We start from the raw sequence: 14,108 nt of genomic DNA on the forward strand, positions 1-14,108 counted from the left end.
AGAAAAATAAAAATAAATTATTAATATTTAGAAAATTGATGTTAATTTACGTGGTGATTGACTTAATCTGAAAGTGTCAGAGAGAAAATTAACAAGAATGATTTGGAGGTTTCTGTGTTAGATGATTGGATGGATGACAGTGAGAGGAAACTGAAGAAATAGATTTGGGAATGAAGAGGATGCATCCTCTTCTAGACATATTAAAACTGATCTTCATCTGAAAACATTCAACTAAAGTGTTCAGTAAGTGGTTAAAAATACATATTACAAAATCAGGAGAGAAGTCTAAGCTCTAGATAGCTATTTGAGAATCAACTTTAACTAGACAGTAATTAATATATGAGCATATACAAAATCATGCAGGATTCCTATATGGATGAAAAGTAAAGATGAAAAAAAGAAAAAGAAAAATCCCAGAGGTAATGAATGTCTAGAAGAAAAGCACAAAAAATCCTGAAAAATAGTGGTAATAAAATTCAAGATAACATAGTTTTGGAGAAGGCAAGGGAAGATAGTTTTTATTAACAAAGGGAGTGATGATCAGTGTTACATAAAGTGAGGAAGTAAACCATAATAGAGGGAAGAATAGAGTTCATCAGACTTGAAGAGAAGAACCTCAATAGAGAAATTAGCATGCTCAATTTTATGGTTTGGTGGTGTTGGAACATATCGTAGTTGGAACTTAGGAAGGGAAGCTATGGGTAAAGACCACCATCCCCTACTCCCTCAACCTCCCTACACCCCCACCACCAAGGAAGTGGGCTATGTTGTAATCAAGTCACAATGCAATAGCTAACCTGGAGTGTGCCAGGTTTTGTGGGGCAGTGCTACAAGTTCTTGACTACTAACTGAAAAATTGTCAGTTTCAGTCCACCCAGCGACACCTCTGAAGAAAAGCCTATTGCTCTACTTCTGAAAAGTTATCCATGGCAAATCGTATAAAGCCAAGTTCTACTCTGACAACATGCAGTCACCATGAGGCAGTATTGACTCAATGACAAGTGATTTAACTAGTAAACATATAAAATTGATTGGGCTGAATTTATGTTTGAAAAGAAAGTAAAGTTACAAACAAAAAGTTAGATAAAATATTTACAAGGGACTTGTGTAAGTGAAAGGTCCCAGAGAGCAAACTTAATAACTTCATGGTAAATCTACTTATGGTAGTAGTTAGAAGAGACCATGGAACAAGGGTTTATTATTAGATCCCAGAGGTTTAATTTGTTGACCGGAATCAGCAGAGCATATTTGGGGGAATGTAGTAGTCACAGGTGTAGGTATCTTCTTGATTATTTATCCTGAGTGCCTGGAATATAATAGATGCCCACAAAAGTTCTAAAATTAATAAAGACAAACACAGTGGAAGTGCATATCATTTACTTTTATAATTACTTAAATTGTAAATTGCAGAGAAATTAAAAAAAAAAAAAAAAACCTTCCATCAGTTTTCCCACACAAAAGAAGAAGTAAATGCTATAGGCACAATATTTTGTTGATTGATAAAATATTTTAAATTAAGGAAGTGGTGGAGAAGTATGTTTATCCAGTCACTACAACATCTGTCTCATATTTGTAATTTTTTTTTTTTTTTATCGCATTCGTATTTCAAATATATGCTTTAGAAAATAGGTTTAGTTGTAGGAGAACATCTTCCAAAAACCATAAAAATATTTTTAAGTGTGAAAACCAACACTGCCTGTGGCATTTTTCATTGGGGAAAAAAAATTTTAAAAAAGAAACTATTAGCTAATATTGTGACAATCAGTACAGTACTGCCATTAAAAATAAAATTTATTATTCAAGGTTTATTTTTTATGTTGCATATTATGTGCTTCCTGGTAGGCATCCCTCACTTTCACACATTTAGTGAAGCAGTTGTACTAAAATGTAAACGTATTAAGATATCAAAATAATCATAAGATTATAACCAGTGCTTTTGGCCTGATAAAAAATTGAGAACACTGTGAAAAATAACAGAAGAATGTTATGAAGCTTTAAATGTTTTGAGAGACAGATGGTGATCATTGTGGTTGTTGTTGTTGTTAGGTGCCATCAAGTCATCTCCAACTCAAAGCAATGCTGTACACAGCATAATGAAACACTGCCCGGTCTTGAGCCAGCTCCATGATTCTTGCTACACTTGAGTCCATCGCCATCTCAATGAGGGCCTTCCCTTCATTCATTGACCCTCCACCTTTCCAAGCATGACATCCTTCTCCAGGGAATGGTCCTTTCTGACAACATGACCAAAGTGTGTGAGAAGAAAGCTGGCCATTCACATCTTCAAGGAGCATTCTGGCTGTACTTCCTCCAAAACAGATCTGTTAGTTCTTATAGCAGTACACGGTACTTTCACCATTCTTCACCAATACCACAGCTCAAAAGCAGCAATTTTTGTTCAGTTTTCCTTATTCATTGTCGAGCTCTCACATGCATAAGAGGTGATTGAAGATATCATGGCTTGTGTCAGGTGCACCTCAGTCCTCAAGGAGACATCTTTACTCTTCAGCACTTGAAAGAGGTTCTTTGCAGCTGATTTGCCCAGTGCTATACATCATCTGATGTCTTAACTGGTGCTTCCATTGGCATCGATTGTAGAACCAAGAAAGGCAAAGTCTTTGATAATTTCAATCTTTTCTCCATTTATTGTAATGCTGCTTATAGGTCCATTTGTGAGGGTTTTTGTTTTCTTTATATTGAGATGTAATCCATACTGCAGACTGTATTCTTCAATCTTGATCAGTAAGTATTTCAAGTCATCTTCACCTTTATCAAGCAATTGCATGTTGTTAATGATTCTTCCTCCAATCCTGATGCCACATTCTTCTTCATATAGTCCAGCTTCTCAGATTATTTGCTCAGAATACAGATTGAGTAAGTATAGTGAAAGGATACAACCCTGATTCACTCCCTTCTTGATTTTAAACCATGCAGCGTTTCCTTTTTCTGTTTGAACAACTGCTTCCTGGTCTATGTACAAGTTCCTCTTGAATACAAGTAAGTATTCTGGAATTCCCATTCTTCTCAATGTTATCCACAATTTTTTATGATTCACATAATCAAATGCTTTTGCGTAGGCAGTAAAACACAAGTAAACATTTTTCTGGTATTCTTTGTTTTGAGCCAATATCTTTCTGACATCAGCAATGATATTCCTCATTCCATGTCCTCTTCTGAATCCAGCTTGTATTTCTGAAAGTTCTCTGTCAATATACTGCTGTATCTGTTTTTGAATTATCTTCAGTAAGATTTTACTTGCATGTTATATTAATGATATTATTTGATGACTTCCACATTCTGTGGGAATGCTTGTCATTAAGCTTTGTCTATCCAAAAATAAGTTTTTATAGTTTCCATCACATGGCACCACTAAAGAAAATGTGTGAAGCATTATTGAAGTTTAATTAGATTCTTAAATAGGTCATCTTTTCTTAAGGACATGTCCCCCATGTATACATCTATATTTTGACAAAATCTATTATTATAAGGAAATGTGCAAAAACATGGAGTTAGGAAACCAAAAGGGAAGAACACACTCAGCATTTCTCAAACTGAAGAAAATGGAAAAAAAAAAAAAAAAAATTAAGCTTCAAGTTTCAATACTGAATGATTCCATGGGCAAAATATTGGATGGTTCAGGAAACATCAAAAGAAGATGTAAGGAATACACAGAGTCACTGTACCAAAAAGAAGTGGTTGATGTTCATCCATTTCAGGAGGTGGCATATGATCAAGACCCAATGGTATTGAAGGAAGAAGTCAAAGCTGCACTGAGGTAACTTCAGGAAAGTATAGCCATTGAGATGTTTCAACAAATGGATGCTGTGCTGGAGGCACTCATTCACCTAGGCCAAGAAATTTGGAAGACAACTACCTAGGCAATTGACTGGAAGAGATCCCCTTTTGTACCCATCCCAAAGAAAGCTGATCCCACAGAATGTGGAAGTTATTGAACAATATCATTAATATCACATGGATATAAAATCTTGCTGAAAATGATTAAAAAATGATTGTAGCAGTGTATTGACAGAGAACTTCCAGAAATGCAAGCTGGATTCCGAAAAGGATGTGATCATGGCTGATGCCACATGGATGTTGACTGAAAGCAAAGAATACCAGGAGATGTTTACTTGTGTTTTATTGACTATGCAAAGGCATTTGATTGTGTAGATCATAACAATTGTGGATAACTTTAAGAAGAATGGGAATTCCAGAACACTTTATTGTGCACTTGAGGAACCCATGCATAGACCAAGAGGCTGTTATTCAAACAGAATAAGGGGAGACTGCATGGTTTTAAATTAGCAAAAGAGTGTGTCAGGGTTAAATCCTTTCACCATACTTATTCAAACTGTATGCTGAGAAAATAAGCCTAGAAGTTGGACTATATGAAGAAGGGTGTAGCATCAGGATTGGAGGAAAACTCATTAACAATCTGTGTTATGCTGATGACACAACTTTGCTTGCTGAAATTGAGGATGACTTGAAGAATTTATTGATGAAGATTAAAGACTACAGTTTGCCATATTGGATTACATCTCAACATAAAGAAAATGAAAATCCTCACCACTGGACCAATAAGCATTATCAAAATAAATGGAGAAAAGATTGAAGTTGTCAGAGATTTCACATTATTGTTTCCACAATCAATACCAATGGAAACAGCAGTCAAGACATCAGACAATGTATTTCACTGGGAAAATCTGCTGAAAAACACTTCTTTAAAGTGTTGAAGAGCAAAGAAATTTCTTTGAAGATTAAGGTGTACCTAATCCAAGCCATGGTATTTTCAATCTCCTCATATGTATGTGAGATCTTGACAATAAATAAAGAAGACTGAAGAAAAGTTGATGTGTTTGAGTTGAGATGTTGGTGAAGAATACTGAAAGAACCATAGACTGCCAGGAGAACTAACAAATCTGTCCTGGAATAAGCGCAGCCCGAATGCTCCTTGGATGCAACAATGGCCAGACGTCATCTCACCTACTTTGGTCATGTCGCCAAGAAGGGACCATTCCCTGGAGGATAACTTGCTTGGTAAACTGGTGGGTCAATGAGAAAAGGGAAGCCCTTAATGAGATGGATTAACACAGTGGCTGCAATGGTGGACTCAGGTATAGCAAGGATTGTGAAGCTGGCACAGGAAAAGGCAGTGTTTTGTTCTGTGCATAGGGTTGCTACGAGACAGAGTTGACTCAGTGACCCCTAACAACAGCAACAACAACATGTCTCCCACATCTCTTTAGTCAACTGTATTTTCTATATTATCTACCTAGACACACTCTTTCATGTGCTTAGAGGTGATTCACATTGGTCAATTATTTTGCACAAAGAAAATTAACATTTTTCTAATTGTACACATTTATACAACTACCAATTTTTCATGTTCATTGAAAAAAAATTAAAATACAATATTGTAAACATAAAAATTAAAATAATCTGGACCTTCTGCTACTATTGATAAAATGTTTAATTTTTTTATCAAAAAGTTACCATTAAGATAGCAAAGCCCGTCACAGAGTTGTGGCAGATAATTGAATAGAATTTCCAATTAAGAACTACAATTTTAAGCATAAAAATTACTGAGAAAAAAAAGTTGAACAATGAAAGAAAATTGAGCAAGAAATTTGAATGAGTACTTCACAAAGAGACGATTGGAATGAGTCTCAGCATAAAATGAACTCAACATCATTGATCATCAAAGAAATATGATTAGAATCACAATGGAATAAAATTAGACATTCATAAAAATGGCCAAAAAAAAAAAAAACTAACATGTTGACAAAAATGTAGAATATGGAACAACTGCACATATACACTAGTTGTTGTTATTTGCAGTGGAGTTGGAACCCGACTCATAGCAAACCCTCCTTGGATTTCCGAGGTGGTATCACTATGGAAGTAGATTGCCCAATACACTAGTAAGAGGTGTGAAAATCAGTATAATCATTTAAAGAAATTATTTGGTGTTTTATAGTACCAAAGTTGATCATATTCACCTCTTATGATTTATCAGTTTCATTCCTTGGTGGGTACTGAATGGAAGTGCATGTGCATGTTCATGTGTGCACCATAATTAAAATATAAGAATGTTTATAAGAGCATTATTTTGAAGAGCCCAAATTAGAAATGATCCAAATTCCTCTCTGATATATATTCTCTGGTAGTTTCTTAGGGAAATACTTAGTCTGCACCAACTTGAATGTGCATCATAAACACTAAAGATAAGTGCTGGTTAATGTCTTTTTACAATACAGAATGTTGTTGTTGTTATGTGCCATTGAGTCGGACCCGACTCATAGTGATCCCTCCTTGGGTTTCTGAGGCAGTATCACTATGGAAGTAAACTGCCCCATCTTCCTTCTGAGGAGTGGCTGGTGGGTTTGAACTGCCAGCTTTCTGGTTAACAGTCAAGTGCTTTAGGCACTATGCTACCAGAGCCCCCCTAAAATACAGAATAGTGATCCTGAACACCAGAGTTTCTGAATTAGTAGATCAGGATTGCTGTTGTTATTTGCAATCCAGCTGATTCCATCTCATAGTGATCCTATGTGTGCACAGTAGAACTGCTTCATTGGATTGTCAAGGCTGTGACTTTAGAGATGACAATCGTCTGTCTTTTAATATACCTTGGGTGCATTTGAATAGCCAACATTTTGACTAGTATTTTGTGACACACAGGCATTAGGCCAAAGAACTTGTAATTCTAACAAACTTCCAGTTTTTCTAGGAATCACATATTAATAACTGTGGTAGTTAATGTCTGCCAACTTGGGTAGGCCATGATTCACAGAAATTTGGCAGTTAACTAATTATGTAATTTGGCAGTTATGTAATGATGCAGTTATCCTCCATTTTATGATATAATGTAATCACCTCCATAATGTGGTCTGATGTGATTAGCTAACAAATTGTTAGGTAATGTTCCTCAGACATGAAGCTTTAAGAGTTTCCTCAATACATATGGATGTTGGCAAAGCTCATTGGCATTTTTGCTTGCTCTGAATCCAGCATCTGGCTCCTCATTATCTGACCTTCATTTGCTAAGATTTAAGCCAACAGCCTGAAGTTTAATCCACTAATCTTGACTTCCTCAGCCTCTTCAGACCATGACCAAGCAGGTTGACATCTGACTTACTGATCTTGGGTTCCTCAATCTCTGGAACTATGTGGGTCAGGTGTAGCCTCCAGCCTGTCTGATGCATAGAGTTGGGACTTGCCAGTCCTCCCAACCATGTGAGGCATTTCCTTGAGATAAATCCTTCTATGTATACATATACCTAAACTTTATTGATTTTGCTTCTCTAGGGATGCCAACCTAAGGAAAGAACCATTACCCCAGAGTAAAAATGTTTTAATGGTAAAGGTCCTCTGCCCTTTGGTGTCCTACAATGTCTATTTCCTTATGGCTAGGGGAAAAAAAAAAAAAAACATTTAAAAAAATTTAAAAATCATTTTATGATTTCCCAAAAATGAGAGATCCAAAACATGAGATCTGTTACATTTTCTATTTATTTTAAATCTATTTTACTAGTCTTTATTTTCTATTTTGTGTCTTTTCTAATTTTACATAAGACTCTATATATCCATTCTTTAAAATAATTTAAATTATTCTCTGATTTATCCTCTCTCATTCATTTATCATTTTGATTCTTTTGTTTTTGCTGTTTTATTATTATTATTTTTATTATTATTTTCTTGTTGAGACTATTTATGGGTATTTTTTAATGACTTCAAGAACTAGCTTTTGGATTTCGTAGTCCAGTTGTGGGACTTTCAGCTCTTCTTTGTGGATTAAAGTATTTATTTGCTCTAGCCCACTAGAAGTGTTACAGGTTGAGTGTCCTCAGTTGTTAGCCCATTGGAGGGGTCCTCAGATAAAGAGAGCTATCTCACCCAAAGACATACCCCTTCCCAGAAAACCCTGCACACAATTACTGGTTAAAACTGCAGTATTAATATCCATTTTCTACTCACAAATTATGGTTACTTTGAAGTGCTTTATTTCTTTAGAAATAAGCCTCAGCCTTTGTTAAAAAAAAAAAAAAAAAGCAAACTCACTGCTGTGAGGTCAGATTCAACACATACTGACCCCTCCTTGGGTTTCTGAGGTAGTATCACTATGAAAGTAGATTGCCCAACCCAACCTTTCTTCCAAGGAATGGCTAGTGGGTTTGAACTGCCAGCCTTCTGGTTAACAGTCTAATGCCTTAGGCAACTGGCCAACTATTTCTTAAAACTTCATCACATCTTGACTTCTCCCACAAAACCATCCTGCTTTATCCCTTTATTCATTCATTCTCTTCTAGTTGTGTTGATTTTTGTCTAAGAGTCTATTTCCCAGTAAATCCAACACAGTTTGTTATTTGTTGTAATTATTAATTCTATAGTACATTTGTTTATTATTCTAAATTTGAGTTTCTTATTTTTCTATTTTGGTACAACTTACTAAATTTCTATCACTATCATCACAAAAATAAATATAGCCTATATATATTTCACTTTCTAGTATTTGTAGTATAAGTAAAAATCTCACAGTAAATTCTGGAAGGTGAGAAGTGTATAGGATTTTTTTTTTTTTTTTCGTATATGTGTATATATGAACATATACACTATATCCCACCACTCCTCTGTCAATTTGTCCTACTATGGTGGCTGGCATGTTGCTGTAAGGCTAGAGGCTATGCAACAGTTATTTCAAATATCAGCAGGGTTACTTATGCTGGATAGGTTTCAGTGGAGCTTCCAGATTAAGACAGAAGAAGGAAGGAGACATCTACTTCTCAAGATTTGCCCAATGAAAACTTTATGCATAGTAGTGAAACCCTGTTTGATATATTACTGGAAAACTTTAAGAACAGCCCTGAAACATTGTCTGCTATAATGCCAGAATTTAAGGCCCTCAGTTTGGAATGCACTGAAAATACAACTGGAGAAGAGCTGCCTTCACAGATTAGAGTCAACCTTAATGATGTGGGTGGAGTAAAGTTTTTGAGGCCTTCATTTATTAATGGGGGAGAGCTTGAAATGGAAGGAAACAGCTGCAATTATCTATTAATAATTGGAATGTGGAATGAATGAAGTATGAATCTAAGAAAATTGGAAGTTGTCAACAATCAAATGGAATGGATAAAGATTGAATCCTAGGCATAGGAGCTGAAATGGACTGGCTTGGGCCTTTTTCAATCAGACAATCACATGATCTACCATGCTCAGAATGGCAAACTGAAGAAGAATGACATCACATTCATTGTCACAAAGAATATTTCAAGATCCATTCAAACCCACCAGCCACTCCTCGGAAGGAAGGTTGGGCAATCCTACTTCTGTAGTGATACTGCCTCAGAAACCCAAGTAGGGGTCGCTATGAGTCGGGGCCGACTCGACGACAAAACAAAAACAACAACAACATCCTGCAGTACTATGCTCTCAGTAATAAAATAATATACATACCCTCCCAAGGAAGGCCAATAAATACCACAATTCAAATCTATGTACCGAACACTAAAGCCAAAGATGAAGATATTGAAAATTTTCACCAACTTCTGCAGTTTGAAATTGATCGAGCATGAAATCAAGATATATTGATGATTACTGGTGATTGGAATGGGAAAGTTGGAAACAAAGAAGTATTGGTATTTGGAAAATATGGCCTTGGTGATAGAAATGATGGCAGAGATCACATGATAGAATGGTGCAAGATGAATGACTTATTCATTGAAAATACCTTTTTTCAATAACCTAAACAGGTAGCTATGCCCATAGATCTTGCCAGATGGAATACACAGGAATCATATCAACTAAATCTGTGGAAAGAGGCAATGGAGCAGCCAAAACAAGGCCAGGAGCTGACTGTAGAATAGACCTCAATTGCTCGTATGCAAGTTCACGTTGAAGCTGAAATAATTCCACAGGAGCCAAAATACGATTTTCATTATATCCCATCTGAATTTAAAGACCATCAGAGGAGTAGATATAATGATCTGAACATCAATGATCAAAAAACAGGAAAGTTGCAGAACGACATCAAGAACATCATAAGTGAAAAAGTTTAAGATCATTAAAAAGACAGGAGGAGGAATCGAAATGGAGTCTCGTGAGTAAATACCATGATATTTCCCTCTAGCATCTTAGTGAACTAGGTACAGTAGTTTGAATTAGGGATTTTGGTGCTCTGAACAGCTCACTGAATCAGAGTACACCAAACACAGAAGAGCAGAATTAGAGGAAAGACACAGGGAGATTATTTAAAAGGACCTACCTGGTGGAGGACAGATGGACAGCCGAGAGAGGCCATTGGAAACTTCCCTGGGGCAGTCACCGACTGGTGGGTGAGGGCGGCCACCTAAGATCTCCGTGAGCCAAGAAAGAAGATACCCTATATCAGCATACCAGCAACTACACTGACATTCCAGCAAACAGCCCCAAGGATCTGTCTCCAGCACCTGATTTTATCAGTAACTTGGGTCACCTAAGTGCAAAGGGGTGTGCACAGCAACACTGAAACCCAAGCAGAGAGCTCATTGGTGCTGCAGGAGGGTGAGCTTGCTCCCCCCTCAGTGGGTTACAGAGTGGGCTTGAGTCAGCTTGGGAGACATTGAGAGGCCTGTGATTATCTTTGTCACTGATATCAAGACCACAGATTACTAGCAGGCACTCTCCCAACTCCAGCAGAGCTGAAATTGCATGCATCTTTGACGCCACAGGTGGACAGTATCACAGACAAACTCCCGAGCCATTCGAGGTCTGGGTGGATTGAGCTGGCATCACGAGCAGATGGGGTGGGGAGAGAGAAGCCGTGGCTGAGTGCAGTCCTGGGGATTTGCCTTGGATCAGCTTTATGGCACGAAGGGGCCTCAGAAGTGGGGTCTTTGAGTATGCCTGAGCCTGGCAGAAAGTGGCAACTCCCTAACAACAGGAATCTTTCCTGAGATTGAGCCATGGACTTGGAAATAACTACGTCATCAATAACAGCCTGTGCAAAGCCCTAGAAACCGACTCTAGCAAAAACAAGCTCTCCTTCTTCTTCTGATCCCAGCTTCTCCACCAATAACTTCACTCATTCAATAGAAGAAACTGTATTCAGCCAATTACCATAAATCCTCCTGCTTCAATCTCTAAACCTTCTTTACAACAAACAGAAACACATATCCACATTCCACACAGTGATTCCACCATCACAAAGAAAACAGCAGATTGATCCAACATACCTGAATCAATAATAAAATAAAATATACCAGTTTCACCTTTTCAAAATGTTAAACCAGGAAACCAAGAGAAAACAAATCAGCATGCAACCAGCAGCTAAAGACAACCTCAAAATATCTAGGAAACAACATTGTTGTTGTTGTTATGTGCCGTGGAGTCGGACCTGACTCATAGCGACCCCTCCTTGGGTTTCTGAGGCAGTATCACTACCGAAGTAGAGGAGTGGCTGGTGGGTTTGAACTGCCAGTTTCTGGTTAGCAGTCAAGTGCCTTAGGCACTACACTACCAGAGCTTCTAGAAAGAGACAGCCAGGCTCTCTGGCAGGCTCGAACCGATGGCATTGTGTGTGGCAGCTGACTGCCTTAGGCCTGAGGCCAATCCCTAGGGCCCTAGGAAGCAACAGGCAACCTCAAATCAAACAATAAAGCAGGACAAGGCATTAGAAGCAAAACCACAAACAAAGGTCTCATTATGCATGGAGGAAGAGGAGACAATAGAATTATCTGAGAAGGAATTTAGAAGATATGTTTATAGAGCTATACAAAAACCTAAGGAAACCCCAAACAGAAACAAGAACACAGACAGTTCCCTGAAGGAACTCAGGAAAATCATTGAGGAACAGAATATTAAGATTAATGCACAATCAGAATTCATACAAAAACAGCAGTCAGAAATGCAGAAAATGTCTGTTGAAATACGAAGCATGAGCACCAAAATGACAGAACTACGCAACACAGTAGAAGCTCAAAAGAGCAGATAAGAACTGGCTGAAGAACACATATCCCAACTAGAAGACAAATCCCTTGACAGTAGCCTCTATGAAGAAAAATCAGAACAAAGATTTAAGAGAAATGAAGAGAGCCTAAGAATTATATGTGATGACATGAGATGAAACAATATAAGACTCATTGGAATTCCAGAACAAGAAGAGGCAAAAAAGACCACTGAGAAATTGTGGAAGACGTGCTAGCAGAAAACTTCCCCCATATCATGAAGGAAGAAAATATATTTGTCCAAGAAGCTCATAGAACTCCAAGATAGATCTCAAAAGAAACACACCAAGGCATATTATAATCATGCTTTCCAAAACCAAAGACAAAGAAAAAATTTTGAGAGCTGCCCAGGAAAAAAAAATATTAGTTACAATAATTAAACAGTTAGGCTGAGCTCCGATGACTCAGCAGAAATCGTGAAGGCAAGAAGGCAATGGGATGGCATATATAAAACTCTGAAGGAAAGAACTTCCAACCAAGAATCCTATATCCAGCCAAATTATCCATAAAATATGAGAGTGGAATCAAAGCATTCTCAGATAACCAGAAATTAAGAGACTTTGTGAAAATCGGATTAACCCTACAAGAAATGCTTAAGGAAGTCTTAGCAATAGAGAACCCACAACAGTGATCAGCAAAACCAGGTTATGTGAGATCAACTCTAAAACCAAATCAGAAATAGATACTCATAATAAGACCATAAAACATTCTACCTTAAAAACCAAGGAACTCAAGCAGCACACAACAACAGCAATTAACCTATCATAGGGAATAATACTTCTAGGTACAGACCCTCAAATGGAGAGGAAAACACGACAATGTTTTTTGCAGCATGCACTGTCCTAAAAATGTAGAGACAAGAATATACTCCAAGGTATCCACAGAGAAGAGTAACAATTCTTCTAGGTACATCCAGAAGGAAGGAAAACATATGGGCTTAATAAACACAAAACCAACTATAAAGAAGAAAAGGGAGAAAGCAATAGGCAACAAACTGAACTCAGCACAGAAATATACACCGACCAAGGAATCACCAACAACACGACAAAAAAACACAATAGAATGTCATCAATCAACTCATATCTATCACTAATTACACTCTATGTGAATGAACTAAACAGCACCTATCAAGAGAAAGAGAGTGGCAGACTGGAAAAGAAAAGAAGACCCATTGATATGCTGCTTACAAGAGACACACCTTAGACACAAAGATAAAAACAAATTAAGAGTTAAAGGATGGAAAAGAATATACCAAGACAATGCAAACCCAAAAAAGGGCAAGGGTAGCAATTACAATTTCTGATAAAATAAAAATTAAGTGAAAGGCATCTTAAGAGACAAGGATTGGCATTATATGATGCTGAAAGGGTCAATCGACAAAGAAGAGGTTACAATAATAAATATTTATGCACCCAATGAAAATGCTCCAAAATATGTGAAGCAAATATTAACTGAATTAAAAGGAATGATAGACAACTCTTCATTAGTGGTGGGGGACTTTAACACACCACTTTCAAGGAGAGACAGGTCAACGGGAAAGAAGCTCAGCAAAGATAGAGAAGAACTTAACAACACAATCAACCAACTGGAACTCATAGACATATATAGAGTACTTCACCCAACAGAAACACAATTCACATTCTTTTCCAGTGCACATGGATCCTTCTCCAGAATAGACCATATGCGAGGACATAAAACAAGGCTCAATAAATTCAAAAGCATTGACATACTGCAAAGCATCTTCTCTGATCACAATGCTATAAAACTAGAAATTAATAATAGGAAGAGCAAGGAAAAAGCATCAAACATATGGAAGCTGAACAACTCTTTGCTTAAAAACTATGGGGTTACAGAATAGATAAAAAATGAAATAAAAAAATTCCTAGAAACTAATGAGAATGAAGATACATCCAACCAAAACCTATGAGACACAGCAAAAGCAGTACTCAGAGGACAGTTTATAACAATAAATTCATACATCAAAAAAGAGGAAAGAAACAAAATCAACACTCTAACTTATCAAATACAACAACTAGAAATAGAACAACAAAAGAGTCCTACAGTATCTAGAAACAAGGAAATTATAATAAAGATCAGAGCAGAAATAAATGAAACAGAAAACAAAAA

This window comes from Orycteropus afer, unplaced genomic scaffold (assembly GCF_000298275.1).
Source record: "Orycteropus afer afer isolate SDZICR_OR568_19922 unplaced genomic scaffold, OryAfe1.0 scaffold00833, whole genome shotgun sequence".
Classification (NCBI taxonomy): Eukaryota; Metazoa; Chordata; class Mammalia; order Tubulidentata; family Orycteropodidae; genus Orycteropus; species Orycteropus afer.